The sequence below is a fragment of the Gobio gobio genome, assembly GCF_949357685.1.
Source record: "Gobio gobio genome assembly, chromosome: 13".
Taxonomy (NCBI): domain Eukaryota; kingdom Metazoa; phylum Chordata; class Actinopteri; order Cypriniformes; family Gobionidae; genus Gobio; species Gobio gobio.
Window position 1 is genome coordinate 17,959,761 of NC_137106.1, and position 23,288 is coordinate 17,983,048.

Genomic DNA, 23,288 nt, shown 5'->3' on the forward strand with positions numbered 1-23,288 from the left:
GTCAGCCACCAATTGTGCAAGGTCTCCCACTTAAAAATATGAGAGAGGCCTGTAATTTTCATCATAGGTACATTTCAACTATGAGAGACAGAATGAGAAAAAAAATCCAGGAAAAACATTGTCTGATTTTTAAAGAATTTATTTGCAAATTATGGTGGAAAATAAGCATTTGGTCACCTACAAAAAAGCAAGATTTATTGCTCTCACAGACCTGTAACTTCTTTTTTAAGAGGCTCCTCTGTCCTCCACTCGTTACCTGTATTAATGAAACCTGTTTGAACTCGTTATCAGTATGAAAGACACCTGTCCACAACCTCAAACAGTCAGACTCCAAACTCCACTATGGCCAAGACCAAAGAGCTGTCAAAGGACACCAGAAACAAAATAGTAGACCTGCACCAGGCTGGGAAGACTGAATCTGCAATAGGTAAGCAGCTTGGTGTGAAGAAATCAACTGTGGGAGCAATTATTATAAAATGGAAGACATACAAGACCACTGATAATCTCCCTCGATCTGGGGCTCCACACAAGATCTCACCCCGTGGGGTCAAAATTATCACAAGAACGGTGAGCAAAAATCCCAGAACTACACGGGGGGACCTAGTGAATGACCTGCAGAGAGCTGGGACCAAAGTAACAAAGGCTACCATCAGTAACACACTACGCCGCCAGGCACTCAAATCCTGCAGTGCCAGACGTGTCCCCCTGCTTAAGCCAGTACATGTCCGGGTCCGTCTGAAGTTTGCTAGAGAGCATTTGGATGATCCAGAAGAGGCTTGGGAGAATGTCAAATGGTCAGATAAAACCAAAATAGAACTTTTTGGTAAAAACTCAACTTGTCGTGTTTGGAGGAGAAAGAATGCTGAGTTGCATCCGAGGAACACCATACCTACTGTGAAGCATGGGGTGGAAACATCATGCTTTGGGGCTGTTTTTCTGCAAAGGGACCAGGACGACGTGTAAAGGAAAGAATGAATGGGGCCATTTAACGTGAGATTTTGAGATCATCAGCAAGGGCATTGAAGATGAAACGTGGCTGGGTCTTTCAGCATGACAATGATCCCAAACACACCGCCCGGGCAACGAAGGAGTGGCTTCGTAAGAAGCATTTCACGGTCCTGGAGTGGCCTAGCCCGTCTCCAGATCTCAACTCCTTAGAAAATCTTTGGAGGGAGTTGAAAATCTGTGTTGCCCAGCGACAGCCCCAAAACATCACTGCTCTAGAGGAGGTCTGCATGGAGGAATGGGCCCAACTACCAGCAACAGTGTGTAAAAACCTTGTTGAGACTTACAGAAAACGTTTGACCTCTGTCATTGCCAACAAAGGGTATATAACAAAGTATTTAGATTAACTTTTGTTATTGACCAAATACTTATTTGCCACCATAATTTGCAAATAAATTCTTTAAAAATCAGACAATGTGATTTTCTGGATTTTTTTTTTCTCATTCTGTCTCTCATAGTTGAAGTGTACCTATGATGAAAATTACAGGCCTCTCTCATCTTTTTAAGTGGGAGAACTTGCACGATTGGTGGCTGACTAAATACTTTTTTGCCCCACTGTATATATATATATATATATATATATATATATATATATATATATATATATATATATATATATATATATATATATATATATATATATATATAATGTATATGTATAGGGTGTTGTATAAGCTCTTTTAAAAATTGTATTATGTTTTTTTTTCTTTTTTTTTTCGAAATGTGGTGACTTTTGTGGCATTTGCTATTAAAAGATAAATAATAATAATACGGACATGATTAGAAAAGGCTGGGCTAACTGCTCTTGTGTTTCGGATAACCTTCGTTCCCTGGGTCCCATCACCAAAGCATTTCTTTCTATATGACATTGAAGCAAATTGTTCAAAAACACTGATTTATTCTGAAATCAGTGTGTGATTGGCGTTTTGGCTGAATCTGCTTAAATTTGTCAAATTTGTCCTTAATTTACATATTTTTTATTTTTTACATTAAATCACAATTACAGATATCCTGTATCAATAACCTGTGACTGAATCACAAACATGGCTCTCTTGCTCATGTGATCTGATATATTCTTTGCCATCAGGAATTGTTTTGCCATGTAATGAACATTTGACAAAAAGCCCACTCAGTATTATTTAATAAAAGACTCTTGATTCTTCATGACTGTTGACCATTATCTACTTGAATTCAAGAACAGGGCTTCATTTGTCTCACATTTATCTGCATAATTAGATTGTTAAGCCTTTAATTTAACATAACCATGGGTTGCTCTAATGAAGAAAAATTAAGTGTTTAATTGAATTAATTTACACAAGTCTGCTTTCTCCCTATTCGGCTAAATACAGGCTGGATATATTTTATACTGAACATTTATTTTATACTGATTTAACACACTGGGTCTGGGTTTTCCAGGGGTCTGCAGCGGAAGTAAAATGCAGAGTGATGGAATAAAGGAGGAAAACTGGGCTGGAGGCTCTTCTGTAACATCTTAAACTCAATTCTTCTCTCGTCACACAGGAATGGGCCCCAGCAAGAGCGCAGACTAATGGCTGGACTAAAATACATCACCTTTGTTCAAAGAGAAGGTGAACTGTTCTGGTAAAAGATTGACCGATGCAGAGAAATGTAGCACCTGCTCTGTCTTCTCATAGCGATTGATGGGATCTTAGGGATGAAATTCTTTGAGATTAGGGCCTGTGTGGATACTAACAGGGCCAGGTCATTGTTCATACAGATGGACTGCAGTAAAAGTAGGACACTAAAACTGTGAAAAAGGAAATAAATAAGATTTAATCTATTCACTGATCAAGCATAACATTATGACATGTGAAGTGAATAACACTGATTATCTCTTCATCACGGCACCTGTTTGGGTGGGATATATTAGGCAGCAAGTGAACATTTTGTCCTCAAAGTTGATGTGTTTGAAGCAGGAAAAATGGGCGAGCGTAAGGATTTGAGCAAGTTTGACAAGGGCCAAATTGTGATGGCTAGACGACTGGGGACTAGTTCTGCAAAACTGCAGGTCAGTATCAAAAGTGGTCCAAGGAAGGAACAGTAGAGAACCAGCGACAGGGTCATGGGCTCAACTACCAAGGCTCATTGATGCATGTGGGGAGCAAAGGCTGGCACATGTGGTCCGATCAAACAGACGAGCTACTGTAGCTCAAATTGCTCAAGAAGTTATGTTAAAATAGCTGCCAGGTCATTCCACCATTAGGGGCCTATAGCAGAACCCATTTGGGATGTAAGCAAATGCTTTTGCCCTGTAGTGAAGAGAGGGAGCTTACAAAATTCCCAGACTAAAATATTGCCCTTGCTATGCTAGGCTAGCATATAGGCTAGTTTCTAACTCAACTTTAACTTTAACAACTTTAACTTCTGAAACAACGCCTGTTTTCCCATCAATTTTTGGACTACGCTTTTGTTGTTTGACGCACAATATTTCTGTTAATATTTCCGCAATCTTCTCCTGTGTTTCGTATTTTCTTTCAACGAATCAGTTAAAAAACTATGATTCATTTGTAACGAGAAACAATATGTACTACGAACACAAAGTGCAAAAAACAAACAAACTAAAACATAAAGTGAATTTTTTTTAACATATTCCACTCTATTGAAAACTAACCTGAAATGCATACAATCATTTTTAAAACAACATTAATCAACATTAAACATTGCAATGTTTACTATTTTTTTTATAAACGCACCGTTCCTGACAATGTTTATATTTTTGCATTTGTCAGAATCGTAAGTTGTGTGTCTTGGCTGTTTAGATGATGATTCACGAATTAATTACTATTCAGTTATTTTCAATGAATCGCCAATAAATCACTCTTTTGACTCGGTTCATTTCAATGAACACATGAGTCACACAGATTAGCGAAGCTGAATCGGTCAATGATTCTGAATCATTCAAACCACTTACTCACTGAACATGCATCCCATCGTAATCGTTTGCCAGCAACGAAAAAGCACTTCAACACTTCCATGTGCAGCTTGTGAACGAACGACTCCGTATGACAGGTAAAGACTAACTCTCTACTACACCACACACACAATGAACATGTCGTCCTGTTGTAAGCTACTTCTTTTGGAGACTTTTAAATTAAATAAGCATTAGATAAAATTACAGCTGACTAAAAGCTTTTTTAAGGGTAACGTTACGTACCTTTTAGCTTATCTTATCTGTAGAGGTGTCAGTTAGCATTGGCTAGTAAGCAATTTTTTTTTTTTTTGATTAGCTTGCCCAACATTGTGAATATGGTTAATAAGAACCATTCGAAGGACTGGTGTGTTATCTACTTTGTGAGCCAAGATCTTGGAAGTAGGCATACTAGGTGCCAAATTAGATGCATGCAAAGAAGAGGGAGTTGGGAAATTTAATGAGCAGTCAGAAGTAACGTTAGCCTGTCCGACCCCAACTCAGTCCAAAAGAGATTTAAAAACCTAACCGTTCATTCATATCAAACATATGGCATATAAACTCAATGGCTCGACAGTAACCCACTGCCACAAAATCGATAAAGCTGGAACAGAAAGTACTTGGCCAGTGCTTGAATTATGCTGCTAGCCCTCGGTCAGATCACAAGTGTGAGTTATCTCTGCAAAAAGAGTTCACTGAGCCAATTTCCATATTATAACTAGATGCTATAGGAGCATCTGCAACTCCCAGTGGTCTGCATCTGGGACTGTGCAGACGAATGTGCCATTATAGTTCTGGACAGGACAGATGCTTCAGACATGCCTTTTTGTCTGTGCCAAGGACTGGCAAAGTAAGGCAGTCCCTAAGTTAAAGGGATTGTTCATGAAAATTAAATTTGTCATCATTTACTCACTCTCATGTAGCTGCAAACCTATTTGACTTCAAAAGAATTTTGGGGTCCAAAAAGCATTGGACTTTACAGACTTTCATTGTATTGTTTCATTTTATAAAACATCTTCTTTAATGTTTCACATGAGAAAGAAAGATGTACATGTTTGGAACAACATGAGGGCAATTTTTAAAAATTATTTAATTTAGTTTTGGGGTGAGCTATCCCTGAACATCTGTGTGAAGCAAGGTTATGATGGTTTATTAAAACTAAAACCATAAAAAAAGGAAAACATTTTGCTTCCTGAAATTAAATAAACGAAAATACTGAAATAAAACATAAAAAATTATTTTATTTCAGGTAGCTAGTTGCCAAAGTGACATTTCTTTAGCTACAATTAAAATGAAAAAAGAAAATCGAATAAAAACTATAATAGTTGTCTAATCTCAATGATACCACTGGTGTGAACTCATATATCTATTAAAATCTCCTTGGAATGAGGAACAATATTGAAAATGACTAAGGAGAGTGAAGTTAGATCATCATTTGCATGCACATGTCAAAAGATTTTATATATTTTTTTTATCTAATGCATTTATGTTTATACATTACGTGCAACTTGAGTATACGCACTGAAAACATAGAATGTTTTCAACATTTGAACTGGTAGTGAATCTTTTATGTAAAGGTTTATGATGAAGTTTTTGGATTTTTTCTTTAGATTAATTGTGTCTACTTGATGGAATAAAAAATAAATAAGGTATTTTTTGTAATGAATTGGATGGAACAGATGGAATAGTGATTAAAAAGCCAGCCAAGAAGTGTGCATGGGAATTCATTCAAAACTCAAAAGCATTGAGAAGAATCCTAGAATGTGTAGAGCTGTAATCCAGGCAATGGATGGCTACTTTAAAGTTCAAATAGATTACAGTTGAAATAATACAATTATATTTTTAAATAATAATAAAGAATGAATAACATTTGTTATTCGCTAATATGTCTCCCTGCTCACCTCTTTAAATTCTGGGGTATGACCCTTGTCTGCCACATTAGAGCTGCATTATAGTTCACCATTTCACCACCATGCTCAAACACTGCACTGCCCCTCCATCATTTGGCCTCCTGCTGATTTATTGCTTCGCATTAAAATCTGTGACACAGTTTTTGTCTCAGCTGAGCAATTGGCCGCTTAAGCAGCTCTGCTAATAGATCCTGTAAGACTTGTAAATCATGCTGGTGTTCCTCTTTTCTGTCTCTCACAGCCTGTGGATTAATCTCATTAAGAACTGCATTACACTCGCCAAGGCGCATTACAATGCACTTTTGCAGCGTCCAAGGGACTCTACCTCCATGGACTAACATGACTGAATTCTGCAGATGGCCGGCTAGAGACTATATTTAGTGGTCTTTTAATGGTCTTAACCATTTTAATCAAATACTGTAGATAAAGTAGCCTAGCACAGAATAGCCTTCTTCTTGGTTTTCTTTAAGTGTTTAAGCCGTGTGGGTAAACTTGCAGACAGCATTTTACAGGAAGAAGAGTCTGTGTTGTTCCACTCAATGTTGATGGCTTCAAACAGTTCATGAGTAGTTGAAAAATGTCTCCCAGTTCATTTGCGTTTAATGTGAGACCAAATATTCACTATAGGGTTCCAAAACATGAACCTGATGGACTCGTTCTCAAGCCACTTCTTGGTTGTCTTTGCAATTTGGGCAGGAGCATCGTCTTGTTGAAAAATATCATCTGATCATTTCTCTTTAGATAACAACTTTTCAATTGTGGGACGCAAGGCATTCTGAAAAAATTACTCCAAAGCATTAAATGACTTTTCACAGTGAAGTATCTCACCAATACCAGCAGCTAAAAAGGCTCCCCATAATGACACCTTTTCTTCCATGCTTCACTGTGGTAGAGATGCATTTATATTTCTCAGCAGATTTTCGAAGACACCGCTTTGGAGCATCACCATGCAACTCATGTTTCATTGTGATTCATCACTCCACACAAACTTCCCATATTCCGCCAAAAACTTCAATCTGTCTTTGATTTTTTTCTGAGACAGCAATGGATTTTTATGTAGTGCATTTGCTGAAATGTAGCACATTTCCTGGCCAATAATTTGTGGTTAAGACTTAGTGTTTAGCCATTTTGGACATGGCTTGCATACTTTTGCATGTAAAATAATATTTAAAACATTGCAGAGATCTTATATTAAAATACAATACGGCTACACTGCAGTATCATATTTTAAGAACATAAAATACAGAGACATTTTCTAAATATCTTTATTAATTTATAAACAAATGTTGTGTGTTCCACGGCAGTGAAATGATGACACAATTACATTTTTTTTGGTGTACTACTACCCCTATGATTCAGTCTTGTTGTTGTTAAAGCTGCAGTCCGTAACTTTTTGTGCTCTAGCGGTTAATAAACAGAACTGCATGCATCTTGCGGAAGAACATTGCAGCCGGAGCTACTTCTCTCTGTTTATGTCTATGGTGAGTCACGCAGGGACTGTGCTCCTCCGCAGCGGTTCCAAGTTGACCAGTCTGAAATAGTCACAATAAACACGTATTATAAGTGTACCATAATGATTCAGGTTAAGACAAAAACACGGTTTGGAAAATGGATTCATGTTGTGCATTCTCATTATATAATTTTTACAAATCTTGAACACAAAAAAAGTCACAGACAGCAGCTTTAACTAAAAAAAGAGAATTGTTTGCGGTAATTGAAATAAAGTTTAAATAATATATATAAAATAAATTAAAGCTAAATAGAAATATGAAAAAAAACTGCATGACAAAAGCAGATAACAAAATTACTATAAACTAAATAAAAATAAATAAATAAATAAAAGCTAATCCAAATTACTATGCGTAAACAATAGTAAAATAACAATGATGTGGTTTTGCCTGTAATATTAACAGCTCTAAAGTATCGCAGATATGAAAGGATGGTTTAGACATCCATGACATACAACATAAACAAACAAAAAAAATCACTGAGTGAGCGCACCATTAAGATAAGCATCATTATATAAAGACAATTATAAAATAATCATCATACTTAATTGCTCATTAATTTCTACAAAGTGATCAGTCAAATAATGGCTCAAATACGTTTTAACCCTTGCAATGGTAATTGGATAAGTGTCTCCTGAGCCTCAGATTTATTGGATGTCTGTCTTTGTTGATGAAGTAAACTATCTGTGTGCCCCTCCTGATCTAATGAGGAATCCATCACAAAGGCTGACTGAGACTTCTCTCTAGCTTATTATATGAAGTAGATCTGCTGTTCTTCGATCACCAGACTCAAGTCCTAAAACAAGCCCATTGATCAGCCTGGTGTTATGTTCTCTGTGATTCATCAGCCTCAAGGGGTGCGTTCTACTAGTATTGCATTAGTAAGCAGAGTTCCTCTTATTTTTTACACATTTGTGAGCTCCTCAATACACTTTCGCCTGAATAGTAAAAAGCCTCAATGGGGTTCATAGCTCATGTAGTGTCTATATTAGTCATCACAGAAGTGATAATGAACATGTCTGCCCTTATATCCCTGAGAAAAAGTTATTTCAGTCACAACGCAGCAAGATGTTTCAGTTGTGAGTTGTGACTCAAAAAGATCAATATTTCAAATCTATGTGATATTGCTTTTGCTCCATACTGTGAGCTCAAAAATGTAAATCATGAAACCACCAGGGTACATTTGGTTATGATGAAGTGTAGTTTTGCTGTCACCAATGTCATCAATTTATTAAATTGCATATAGCTTGATAGAAAATTCCCCTCTGAAATAAAATCCCCATTTACAAGTCAGTTAAACCCAGATCTGATTTTTTAAAAATCCATTTGCATTTGCATATGTGTATGATGAATATTCAGATGCTCAACCTTTATTTATGTTCTAATACAGTGGTTATATCTGTTTCAATAGCGTTCAAGTGAGAGCTGTTTGGCTCTAACAGGCAGCATTAGGACAGATATCCCAAATCCTTTTGCCGCAATTCAAGGCATGCCTCTTTCCAAAAGGCAGGCAACCAGCAAATTGAATTCTCCAAACAACTGAAGTGAGAGAGCTGCAGTGCTTTGAATGTAAGGTTCTCATTTAAGCCATCGGCTCTTATTGAAATTACTTGATGAGGGATATAAAGTAGTTTTGCAATGGCTACCCAGTGATTACTGACCGAGCAGGGTAAGATGCACCAGGTTTCGGTTGTCCTCTAGGTAAAGAGTAAGGAGATTGATCGATGATAAAGAAACAGAAATATAATTTCTAAATCATAATCCCAAAGCATGTGACACACTTTACCTCACAGCTACCATTTAACCAGGGCTCGACATTAAGCCTGTTCACATGCCACTGTAAAAAATACTGTGCCCGTTTTACTCAATAAAATTGAGGCAACTATTTGCATCAGCTTTTTGAGTATTTTAAACTCATTTTATTTGTGTTTATCCTATTAGACTTTGCATGTTTTCAACTTGGACTCTTAAGTAATAGCAACTCAATTTTACCAATTTAGAAAATTATAGTTTTATGTATATTCAATATCATTTTTAAAGTAATATTTACAAATGTCTCCTTGTAAGCTTTTCCAAGCTACTTTCCCCCCTATAAATTGTATTATTTTCTGCATTTTTTTAAAAGTACCATGAAACAGTAAACCAGCATCTCAATACAAAACATTTATTCACTTTAAAATGACAATGCAACAGTGCAAAACACAGTACAGCTTATTTTTTCACCTTTACATAAAGCTGACGTTATGTACTACAAGAGGTAGCAACAGTATTTCATTTTCGTATAACAGTTTTTTCAATGACCATTGGTCTGTTTAACCCACTGAGAACAGTAATTCAGTCATCTAATTAAAACAATGTTTTGAACAATGTTAAAAACATAAAATTCAAATACTTCATTATTACATTAGCTGATAAAAAAATAATCACTGAGAAAAGTGAACACCAATTTAAAGGGTTAGTTCACCCCAAAATGTAAATTCTGTCATTAATTATTCACCCTCATGTCGTTCCAAACCTTCGTTCATCTTCAGACACAAATGAAGATATTTTTGATGAAATCCCAGAGCTCTCTGATCCCTCCATAGACAACGTGATGAAAACTTTCAAGGCCCTAAATTATAGGAAATACATAATTAAAATAGTCCATGTGACTCCAGTGCTCTAAACTAATGTTATGAAGCCACGAGAATACTTTTTGTATGCAAAAACAAACAAAAATAACGACTTTATTAAGCAATTTAGCTTTAGCCTGTTAGCATTAGCAAGCCAAGCTGTGTAATTCAAGGCAAATGTAAGTATTTATCATTAATACAAACATTTAGCTTTATCCTTGCTATATTTAAAGCATCAACCCATTGAACAATTCATATTTAATGTCATTCTTACCTTTTTTTAGTGTCGTTGGGTTGCCAGCAGTGCAAATTCAGTCCTGTCACCCATCAAAATGGCGTCTGTCATGAACATTTGTGTTTTTGCAACAGCCAAATCCACTTGTTTAGACTTTTAAATAAATTTTATTTAAAAAGTATCTCGAAAAGGCACACATCTAAAAAGCCTAGTAAACATTATTCAAGATAATAAACGCACCATTTAACTGTAAAAAACATGTTTACAACAACATTATATTTAATAAGTTATTCAAAATATTTAGTAAAGTACCAAACAGATTTATTTGTTGAAAATATAGAATTTATTTTTGTTACAATTACAACCCCACAGAGTCATTTTTCCCAGTGTTGTCCTTCGGACAAGTAAATCTGTCAATCACTTGTCCGAGTAAAAAATTATCTTGTCTGGATTTTTTTGTTTTGTTGTAAATATAATCTATTCTGAAGCAATATTCTCACTAGTTTTTAATCAGCTTTGACATATTTAAATATGCATATTTGTGATATTTTTACCTTTTTATAAAGGGCATTTTTCCATAATCTTATTAAATACAGGATATCCTTCAGCTTTACTTTTATATTTTTAAATTTGATCTATAAATTAAATTAGAATAAGACACTATAGGCTGTTACCAATCAAATTAAATGATTTACACTGAAAAATTACAACTGCATTAAATAATGTTATGAGATTATTTTAAATATTTTTGAATATATAAATAAGAAATGTTGGAAGGATGAAACTAAACCACCAGTAGGTGGCAGCAGGTGACCGTCTTAATGAGCGAGTTATTGAGTCGATTCGTTCAAACGGATGATTCATTCAAGAATGGGGCAGTCGTTTATGAATAGGTCATTGAATCTTTGATTCAACTGATTCATTGAAAACGCTGAATCATTCAGTAACACGCTGTTGCTGCGAGATGCGTTACGTTTTTGTTGTGATCTTTGTTTGTAACTATTTTCGCTGCTGAAATAGAACAAAAACAGTCCATATTGCATCTAAAATGTAAGTGACTTAATGTTAATTAATTGTTTATGGAACTGGCATATGAAATCAACGTCATTTTCAGACCTGATGGTATTCAGGAAAACAACACACTGTTTGTGTGATGTTGCTTAACTGTATCATATATTATAAAGATTAAAACTACGCAATTTTTAACCGTGTATATTAACTGAGGTTCTTTGTATGAGCGGTGCTCATTTGTTTTCGATTTTCTCCTCGAGAGGCTGCGCGAGCCTCAACAGGACAACCTTGTTAACGTCAGTTTATTTATATTATTATCAATTATCGATCTCCATTTACACTAACTGAATGCAGAATCATTATTGCACTTTGGTGATTCCCTAGTTGGTTTTTGTTTTGACGTTTTAACCAGGATACTTGTCCGTCGGGCAAGTCAAATTATTTTTCACTTGCTCCTTCAAAAAATTCACTTGTCCCGGACAAGCATTAATGTCGAGCCCTGATTTAACAATGTATTATCATTTTTAGCTTTATAGTTGTATACATTGGTAATTCACCAAGACCTGGTATACTCTACCGTTGAAAAGTTTGGTGTTGGTAAGATTTTTAGAAAAATCTCATTATTATCAAAATAACATTTCTCATGTATCTCTGTAAAGTGACTTATCTAAAAATATAATCACATCACATGACACAAATTTGATTAAATTTGCTAGATTAAGGGGGTGACACATCTTACCCGCTCACAGATTTTACCCCACTCTCCCATACTTTGTCTGAATTTGCATATTCTCCTGCATGTTGTGTTCCAGTTAGTGACCATCTCTGCTGGCTTGCCTGTGCTCTGCTCTGATGTCAGTATGCTGTAGGACACTGCTGTTCTGTCTCTCTCAGGTGATGGATTTCAGTAGGGCTTCGACCCCTTTCATGAGTCATATATGCAGGACATCTGTCCTCAGTTAAGCAGCTGTGGCCAGCATGACAATCCAACAAACTTATGTATTGCATCGCACACACATTCTCTGTTTTTTCCCCTCTCATGTTTACCCATGCAAATTAAATTATATGAACCTTATTTTAGTATATTTTAAAAACTGACGTATTATTATATTTAAAGCTGTCATGATGCAATCATAGTGTGTGTTGAATATTATATATTCTGAATAAAAAAACGGGCTTTATCATGACATTTAAAAAGCACAGATTGTTTAAAGGATTAAGTTGTTTGCTTAGAGAACCTTTTTTTCCCCGGGACAAATGGCTTTTAGAAATCGATCACTTAAAAATAAGTGAACAATAAGTGACTCTACTGTAAGAAGAGTTATTACATAGTGATTTCCATTTAAACTCATTAGATATTGCTGTGGATGTCCAAACAGTTATTAAGTTTACAAATTAAAGATGTTTTGGAAGATATATCAATTTGAGATATTAAGCACATATAATATAAATAAAAAAATGATACATGTGTACAAATGATTTCACATCCAGTAAATGAATGTAAAGATATTATATACACTACCGTTCAATAGTCTTTTTTTGTGTTGGAAAGAAATGAATACTTTTATTCAGCAAGGGTGCATTAAATTGATCAAAAGTGACAGTAGCCGCGTTTCCATTACCCTTCAAATTGCGCAAATTGAAATTGCGAATTGAAAATACGCCCAATGGAAACGCGTCAATTTCGCAAAAACTCCCATATATCGCAAAAAAGTTTTTACGCTCACTTGAGGTGGTTTTTCAGGCAATTCGAAAAAGGAAATTTTCGCAAAACTGCAATGGAAACAGTTTTTTCGCATTTACAGGTCACCTGGTACGGTCGGTCACGCATTGCTCTCACATAGGGCCTACATATTTTTTTCCACTCAAGTATGTACGAGATCTTATGTCGACATATATTTTCTCCTAATAAGGAAAGTGGCGTAACTTTATAATGACGGACCCCGGTGCAACCACAAATATCATAACTATCTATAGGCATATACTGTAATTATGACATAGGCTATATTCAAGAAATGTATTAAAACAGAAAGACGCTATATAGTTTCAGCCTTGCTCAAAGACTTGGTCTATCCATTCCCGACGATCTTGGTTTGCTTCTTATTTATTAAATATAGCCTACAGCCAAATAGTTGTTAAACATTGATCAAAATTAAAATACAATTTATACAAAACAAAATTAATTTTAAAGAAAGACTTTCTCGAAAATACACTTCAATTGTGCTCAAAATCCATGTCTCCAGACATATGCGCATCTGATTATGTGCTTTACTCATGCTGCTCACTTTTCATAATCAACATATGCAATTAAAAGATTATAATATTTAGACATAGCCTAACTATATGAAACTAAATAGGCTATGTTTTCTTTAACCCTCTTTCCGACGAAGTCGTTGTCGCCTTTTGATGAATTTTTTCCTTAGGCTATTCCAGCGGAAACTCACAATACTCCGTCATTTTTAGCCATACAGATAAGTGCAAGACATAATTATAAACAGTTAAAGCTACACTATGTAACTTTTCCGTCCACTAGAGGTCGCCTGTTCAAAACAAAGGCGTAGTTTGATGACGCCACGTTTGAGCGCAGAATCTCGGGACATGTGGTCTTCACCTCACAGCCGGTGGGAAACAGTCAGGACAGGACTCGGGCAGAAATCATGTTCATGGATGCGATTATTAACATTACTGTAGTATGAAGCAGAGCAGGAGCGAGTGTTGTGGAGCTGAGCAAGGCCGCAGGAGCGATTGAAGAGCGGGACTGTTATTATGGCATAGTCGCTGGCGGGACTTTTATTATGACACGGTTGCCGGCGGCACTTCCTCTTCTCCAGTGCTGAGTGTGAGGTAACGCAGCTCTGTTTATCGTATTAGATATATCTGAGTGTGTTGAAAAGGAAGTTATGACGTTCGCTCGGCGGCTGCTATGACACTTGTTCACAATGCAGTGAGAGTAAAGTGTTTCACTGAATAAAACCGGAGACCGAGGGTGACGCAGATATGACGCAATCGACAGGCGACTCCCTCACACGCATAGCTCACACGTCCCGGCTCCTTGGTTAAAATAGCAATTTTCTCACGATTTACAAATAGTTGAAAACATTTGGGATATTCTAAGTACTCAACTGAACAAAATATATAACACTGGCCTAGTGGTTTCTGGATGTTTTACTGCAAAAATCCTACATAGTTCACCTTTAACTGTCTACTTTTATTTGTGTACACTCACGATAACAGCAAAGGCCGCGGACTCAGGGAACAGATTATTTTGCACTCCACTCCAAACGCTGTCTTCATTTCAAAAATATATTTTGTTTATTAAATGCAAAGTTTTTCATTTCAAAAGCATTTATAAATTCAGTTTATATTTCCAAAAAACGAAATTCCGAGCCAAAATAACGAAGTGGTAAAAAAAAAACACCACCATGCAAATTCAAACTTTTCGCTCGTCTCTGTATGTGGCAATGCGTCACAATAACCTGGGCTGGCGTATGTAAAAGTCGATCATTCTTTACAGATGATGGTATGTTTGGGCAGAAGACGAGTTCTTTATTAAACTCATAAAAAAACAATAGAATATAAAATGCCACAATTTATCATAACACCTCATATGTGCCGCTCAAGTATAAGGTGCTTTCCTTGCCATCAGTGCTATAACACGCACGTCTCTTTCCATTAAAAATAATGGCGTGCGGTGGCTGGGATATACATAAACCTAACAACATACGTAGCATGATTTTTGGAATGATTTATCACGAGAGGAAAAAAAATGTTTTAGTCGCATAACATCAGTTAATGGAAACGCTGTCATTTCGCAATATTTTTTTGTTGACTTTTAGAAAATATCGCAAAATTTTTGCGCAAATCTGTAATGGAAACGCGGCTAGTGAAGACATTTATAATGTCACACAAGATTTCTATTTTAAATACACGTTGTTTTCTATTCATCAAAGAATCATTAAAAAGACGTGTAATGGTTTCCACAAAAATAACAAAAATTAAGCAGCACAGCTGAACATTAAAAACAATAAGAAATGCACTAAAGTCTGGACTGAGGACACTGAAGATTACATTTTAAAATATATTAAAATAGAAAACAGTTATTTTAAGTTTTAATAATGTTTCACAACATTGCTGTTTTTACTGAATTTTTCATCAAATAAATGGTTTGGTGAGTGTAGGTGCCAGCAATAGTGCGATGTCTCTTATTTTGAAATTGTTCTTTTCTGTTTGGGTAACTTCACTTGGGGTGTAGGTGCTTATATTACCAGTTCATTGTGAATGGCAGACAGGGAAGGGGTGAGTAGCTGGGATGCTCACTTTCTGTTGACCGTTTTCGTACCATATATTTTTGTATTGTTATTTTGTTTATTTTATGTTTTTTGCTTTATTATCATTATACAACACTTGTCTGTTCCTTTAATTAAACTATCTTAATTTGAAACGAAACGCATCAGAGATGTTAATCCCACTACTTAGCCTCTCAGCGGCAACTGGCGGCCGCTATAGTGAGCAAAGGAGACTTTATCAAAGCTTCTCTAAATAGTCTTTCTGGCAAATGCGTTTACATGCAGAATTGATACACATATGACTAATCTGTTATAGAAGTAGTCAACCATCATGTTCAAAAATGTTGTGGTTTGACTAACTTAAAGGAACACTCCACTTTTTTGAAAATAGGCTCATTTTACAAGTCCCCTAGAGTTAAATAGTTGAGTTTTACCATTTTTGAATCCATTCAGCCGATCTTTGTATCTGGCGGTAGCACTTTTAGCATAGCTTAGCATACATCATTGATTCTGATCAGTCCATTAGCATCTCATTCAAAAAATGACCAAAGACACTTTCAATATTTTTCCTATTTAAAACTTGACTCTTCTACAGTTACATCGTGTGCTAAGACCAACTGAAAATGAAAATTTGCGATTTTCTACACCTATATGGCTAGGAACTACTTTCTCATTCCTGCGTAATAGTCGCGGATCTTCACGGCAGTACAATGGCTGCAGCAGCGCAATGATATTACCGCGCCTGAAAGTAGTCCCCAGCTAGGTAACTTTAAATGTGACCGGCACTAAGTTCGTGTAGTTGCAGAGAAAGTTTCAGGCTTGCAGCCGACAAATTGTGTTGTGGATTTACCTGTGTGATTAGCCATGGTTCTGTGTGTTGTAAAGGGCTGTGATAGTAAGTCGAAGGTGTATACTACTAGTACCACCATGTTTCACAGAATACCAACGAATCATTGCGCCGCTGCAGCCATGGTACGGCCGCGAAGATCTGCGACTATTACGCAGGAATGAGAAAGTAGTTCCTAGCCATATAGGTGTAGAAAATCGCAACTTTTAATTTTCAGTTTGTCTTAGCACACGATGTAACTGTAGAAGAGTCAAGTTTTAAATAAGAAAAATATTGAAAGTGTCTTTGGTCATTTTTTTAATGAGATGCTAATGGACTGTTTAGAATCAATGATGTATGCTAAGCGATGCTAAAAGTGCTACCGCCAGATACAAAGATCGGCTGAATGGATTCAAAAACGGTAAAACTCAACTATTTAACTCTAGGGGACTTGTAAAATGAGCCTATTTTCAAAAAAGTGGAGTGTTCCTTTAAAAGACAGCTAATAAACCTATAAGGTCACCCAATGTTATTAATGAGTTCACTGACTGAACTTGCTCAGGTTATGAGATCATCAGTGACTAATGCTGCCTTCACGTGCTATCGGAAATGTCCTAATTCCCACTTTAGAAGTCGTGATTACGAGCTTGTTGCATTCAAGTGCTTTGTTGTCGGAGTGAACAGGAATCATGGTGGACACCAGGTTATTCTTGCCTATTTATTGGGAAAGTCTTATTAAAACCATCATCATTTGTAGTCTCCCATGCACCGACAACCATAAACATTCCACATAGTCCGCTTTCTGCTGATTCTGTAATTTCAGTCAAATGCAGGCTATTTTCGCTGTGTACCAAACATACAATACACTTCATATGATTACTCACATGTAAATATGTAGTACGTTAATGTCAAGACAAGACGACCAAGCTGTTTTGGACCTGCCACAGCAGTCCAGTTCTCCCCGCCACCATGTTTAAAGCTTATGACACGCCCATCTCGGGAATTGGGGTATCAAAATTATTTCCGAACTTCCCAGTGGTAAACACGACATCAGAGGGCGTTCATGTGCAATTTTTACCTAGGAAACTCGTATTTACGATAATTCCGATAGCACGTGAAGGCAGCATAACTAATAATGTCAAGCCAAATGTCAATGTAATTAATGACTATATGAAGTTAGTTATGAAATCAATGCATCAGAGATTTAGCATCATTAGTATGTTCATATATGAATCCTTTGTGGCTGCCGCTGATGCGACTGCTGCTTTACACATATTAGCAAGACAGGATTCCTGTAAATCAGTAAACCTTGCTATAGCAACACATTATAATGTTATACAAACACTTTTTATATTGTTGGTAATCGGTAAAAGCTGTAGTGCCAATATTTGAAAAATGACTAAGATCAGCTTTTCAATTTAAAACAAAAGCTCACCTTGATTTTGTTATCTGGCTTTAGAGCATCATGCAAATGCTTCAGTTCTCTCTCAGTATGCACAGAATATACGTCAACAATTCTGAACAAAACTATTGGCATGGGTGAAAAAAATACAGCCAAATAGTTGTTTCCTCACTAATCCCTCACAAAAAAGATTATTGAGAGATTTGTATGTAATACGCTTTAACATTATAGCTTCAGGTGGTATAAGAGAACAAATAAACTGCTTATTAAATTTGACATATTCACTATTTTGTTTATACATTGTTTTTATCAAATGTATCACTAAAGGTATAGCCTCCCATATTTGCTCTTGATGTCCATATGAAACTCTAAAGGCAATTCATTCTCTATTAATTTCTCCTGATTGAAGCAAATTCTGTTTAGATGGATTCAAATACATATTGGCCTTCTGATAAATAAAATGCATTTTAATAGTGTCTGAAACTAGATTGATTCGAACAAATACATTTTTCCCCCCACTATTGTCAAAAGTTTATGTAAAGATGTCAACCTATGCTGTAGTCTCAGCCTCAGATGTCACGCCCACTGACCGTTGGCTGAACGTCTGATGCACAAAAGGTGCGCTCCATTCGAACGCAAGTGGACTGCGAAGTAGGGATGGGCGATATGGCCTAAAGTTCATATTGCGATATACATTGCAGCCTCTTGCGATAACGATAATATCACAATATAAAAATTATAATAGAACAGGTTACATAGACCTAGCCTGACGTCGTCATACTCAATTCTAGTCTGATACTGCTCCGTTGGGCTGTGATTATGGGGCGTGTTTCAACCGAACCAGGAAAGACCTCAATTGGATAGACCTACAACCAATCAGAGCAACGGAGCGACGCAAAACGTTAGTTGTCAAATGTCAACAGAACTCAACTGCACTGTGTTGCCAAGTCCGCGGGTTGAAGCGACCCCAATTATGTGATATACAGACCCAGGAATGCGAATTATAGCTGCCAGCCCTGCCAAAATAAAAAAAATTTACATCCCCCCTCCCCCGGAAAGCTATTGGGCTTGTTTTTGGCTAGTTTTGAGTAGCAATTGGGCGGTTTTGTTGTAAAAACTTGGCAACCCTGTCTGCACGCACGCTGGAATAAGTAATGTTAGAAGAAAAAGATGAGTGTAAACGATCTTTGCCGGTGTTGTAAAAAAATAATTTAAGGATACACAGTGTACTTACCAACACGATCATCATTTCTGAGATAAATAATGAAGGTGAATGCATATACGAACAAGTTCTTCGTTTAGGATTAGAACAAATTCAACCCAAGCGCCTTTGATAACGTGGATGATTACGTTACTGTTTATCATCTGTCCATCATCGTCTAAAGCCCGCCCTGACAATTTCATTGGTCAAACAGTTTCTGTTCGGGCATTTACTCCTCTACGGATCCAGACCGAACTGCCTGAGCTCAAATGTTGTGGGCGGGGCTAAGTTTGGCTGGCATCCAGGCTAACATAGACCCTAAGGAAAGCCAAACTGCTAAATGTATTTTTTTTTTAAAAGAAAGAAAGAAGCGTTGTATGTAGTTTTGAGAACATTTATTGTGCAAAACTGTAATTATACAACATAATGTTGCAGATAAATACAATTCAAGTACAAATTCTTTTGTGTAATGCACAGATACTTTAAATAAAAATATATTTAAAAAATATGTATCCTAATGTAACGCATTTGGTTTTAAATATTTTGTTCTCTTAATGAATTGAAAACTGATGTCTTGTTAATATAAAAAATATAATAAATATTACATATAATATATAGAGATGCATTTATCTATTTAGATGTATGGGGATCTATTTTGATGTCCTTACCAAGCTGGACACTATTTTGATAGTGTAACCCTAACCCTAACGCAGTGTTACAATTGCCCCCGACTTTACCACCCCATGACAAGCTACCCTGCTAGCTAGAAACAATAAAGCTAATGTTTGACAAAGATATCAAATGTTAGACAACAGAATGGTCATGAAAACAAGACATTTAAATTCATAGACATGAATGGTTAAGACACTGTATCAGAACATAAAAAAAATTACTTTCATGCCTCAAAAATTTGTTTTTGTAGAAAAACTTTACCAATAATCACTCAGCAGCTTGTCCTTTGGCAGGCAGAGAAGGATCTCCACTGAGCACATTCAAAATGAGTTTCATGGTTCTGTCTCGTTTCTGATTGGTGTAATTTTAGATGTTACAATTGCCCCCGGTCTCCCCTACATAGAGACGTAGCTAAATCTACTGTAGGCTACAAAAGTAGCCTAATATATGGTCAATTTCTTCACGTTAAACCACGCTTTTATTTTGACGGGTTGCCGTGAAGACCTTTCAGTGTGTGTTCATTTCATGATATGTAAATTCTCATGAAGTGACGGTTTATGCGTTCGTGTCCTCATATAGTGACACACTGCAGAGACTACAAAAACAGCGAGCGAGTGTCGCACGCACGTGTGTGTGTGTGTGTCTGTGTGTGTGCGCGCCCGCGCATCTGCTCCCGTCATTCACACAGTCCAAGTCCAAATAATGGATGTTGCAGCACCAGTCTTTTTCACCAGCTCCTCCGTTTCGCTTTCAGCTATGTTTACTCAAGATGATGAATACGATGATGCGTTGCAGCCACTTGCAGCGTTTGGCTCTAAATTTCATGCGTAGATTGTCATCAAACATGCATTATCGCGATAGAATTAAAATCTCTATCGTAGGCCAATTTTGTATCGTTTATATTGCATATCGTTTATATCGCCCATTACTACTGCGAAGTGGACTTCACAGGGTATTCCGCCATCTTAAGTGAGATTCCAATCCGAAGGGAGGGAACATGTTCAGTTCGAAGGGCACTCTGAATAGTGTAGGAAATAAGGGAACATCGATACATCACTTCACAGGAAGTGGAGAGGGAAAATCACCCAACTGTCACCAGACAGAACTAATGATGGAGCAGAGCCTTTGGAAGAGTTTTTAAAAGGCTCTGCGATGGAGGAGTTTACATATGCATTTGAATATTCATAGTTATTATTAAATAAAAAAACTAGAGTATTTATGAATGGTTATGGCAATGACTGCTATATTCACATATTCTATTGTATGAATAGGCTATGTAGGCCTAAACAATAATTTTACTTTATTTACCTCAGCAATGTTTACTATGCAGCTGGGAAAGAAAGCGCACGAGATGTTAAAGCTATAATTATTAAGACCATTGATTAAGAACACATTAATACATAGTTAACCAAATCAAAATGTATTTTCATATTGAATGACAAAACTGCGATAGAGTCCAGACCTTCTGCCGTCAGTCTGAAGGTCTGGCTATGCGAGACTACCCATGCTGCTTCTTTAGCAGATTAGTAGCATGATTATTAAATCACAGTGAGTTTAAACAGACAACTAAATGGATTAACTGCCTTTGCTCCATATTACCGGTTAACCAATTGTGTGCATTATGCGGTTGCAACAAGCTTCATCTTTAACCTTACAGTGCAACAATTGACCATGACTAAGCTTGAAAAATGGCCTCTGTGCAGACGCTGTTATGCTATACATTACGAATCTTTTAACAATTTTGCAGTTATGAATCAAGTTGATGGCTCACGCGGGGGTGGGAGAGGGCTCTCATCGCCATGGAGATAAGAGTGCTTTATTTTTTGCGTGAGTGGAGTGGCTTGTCAAGGTCAGAACCGAAGTGTTCCTGTGCCGTCTCGCAGCCCACACAAGAGAGGGAGGAACAGGGCACACTGGTAATTGTTCACCGGGGAGGAAACCTACTCTTAAGGGTTTGACTGTAATGACAGGGATGGACTGTAAATGGGGACGTTTTTCTACTGTATTTCCTCCAGTCAGTGCTTTGATTATAATTTAGTATTGGGCTTTTTGGGCATTAGAACAAAAGCTCTGTGTTATCTTCATTAGAAGTAAAAACTAAACCTTACTGAGTAGTAGTATACTTTGTGCGTTTTGCCATTTTGTAATCTAATATGAATGGTAAGAGTCCACTTGAAGGATGTCTGTATATGTTTTGTACATTTTTATATATGCAAACATTTACTTTGTTATTCAGTAATGGCAATAGTTCAAGGTATTTGGCTCCAAAATAATCATTACTATTGCAAACATGTGTTTTATGTGTCAGATTGTTGAGAGAAGCCTACGGCTTTTGCTCCAGTGGTGAGGGCAGATGGAAGAACAGCCATGTCTGTAATTAAATATGATTATGTGTCGCATCGAGTGGGAGGGAAGGCGAGCTGTGGTTATGTAATTATTAATCAACACTGTCCATAATCCTCCGCTGGCGGCCAGGTACAGTGGAGGCCCTCATCAGCTCGAAATGTAAGAGTTCTTTAGGTGATGAGAGACTGCTGTCATCAGGCAAATATAGATCAGAGGACATACCCGTATCTCTGCATGCATGAAAGTTGAGTTAGAGTAGAGGGACATTTAGATATTTAATATCGTTTTTGATAATGACTATTAATATATTAATAATAATATTTAATTATAAAACAGTATATTTTATTTGAATAAACATAATCATAATAAAACATGTATTATTAATAATAATAATAACGTTGTCTTCTTCTTCTTCTTCTTCTTATGTTATTATGAATAGTACCAGTAATAATAACATTAATGAAAAATAACAGCCATATATATATATATAAAATCTGTATTGTTTTTATATAATGTATTATTATTGCTAATAATAGTGCTACTACTACTACTAATAATAATAATTATTATAATAACTATAATAAATCAAATAAATAATATAATAAATATTTATTGTTTTTATAATAGCACCTTTCACATTGTCTCCAGAAAAATCTAGTTGTTCTTAAGGGTGTATAGCAAGGTGTTTATTATTTCCAGAACAAGTAAGAAGGTTATTCGCATAGTCTTTCTATAAACCTCATGATGTATCATGATTGGCGGTTTTCTGTGTGTGGGTGTTACCTATTGACCTCTGTAGTCTCATATGGGAGTCTTTGATGGCCATAATAATATAATAATGAAAGCCATTCCTTTCTAAATGACTGCCAACCACCTCTTGATGTCTCTTTTTTATGATTCATTCTATAGAAGGACATTGAAAGGACTAGTTGCTTAAGACAGTAATAGTTGGGAATATATGACGTTTTTGACTAGATATTCACCCCACAGGAGATTTGGAGTGTGAACCCAAGCTTTTGTGTGCTTCACCCATCTATGCCCATTCACCCTGAAGAAGTTTTCTTGTGTTGTGAATGTGTATGTGTGTACGTGTGTGTTTGTTGGGTGCCCTGGCTATCAGACTGGAAAGCATCTCTGGGATCAGTATGCTTCATCTCCCTCTGTAAAGTGGAAACAGGTCCAGTTCACTGATTTACAGTCTCACTGGTTGACACACACACACACACACACACACACACACACACACACACACACACACACACACACACACACACACACACACACACACACACACACACACACACACACACACACACACACACACACCCTGCTCTCTTTGCCCCCT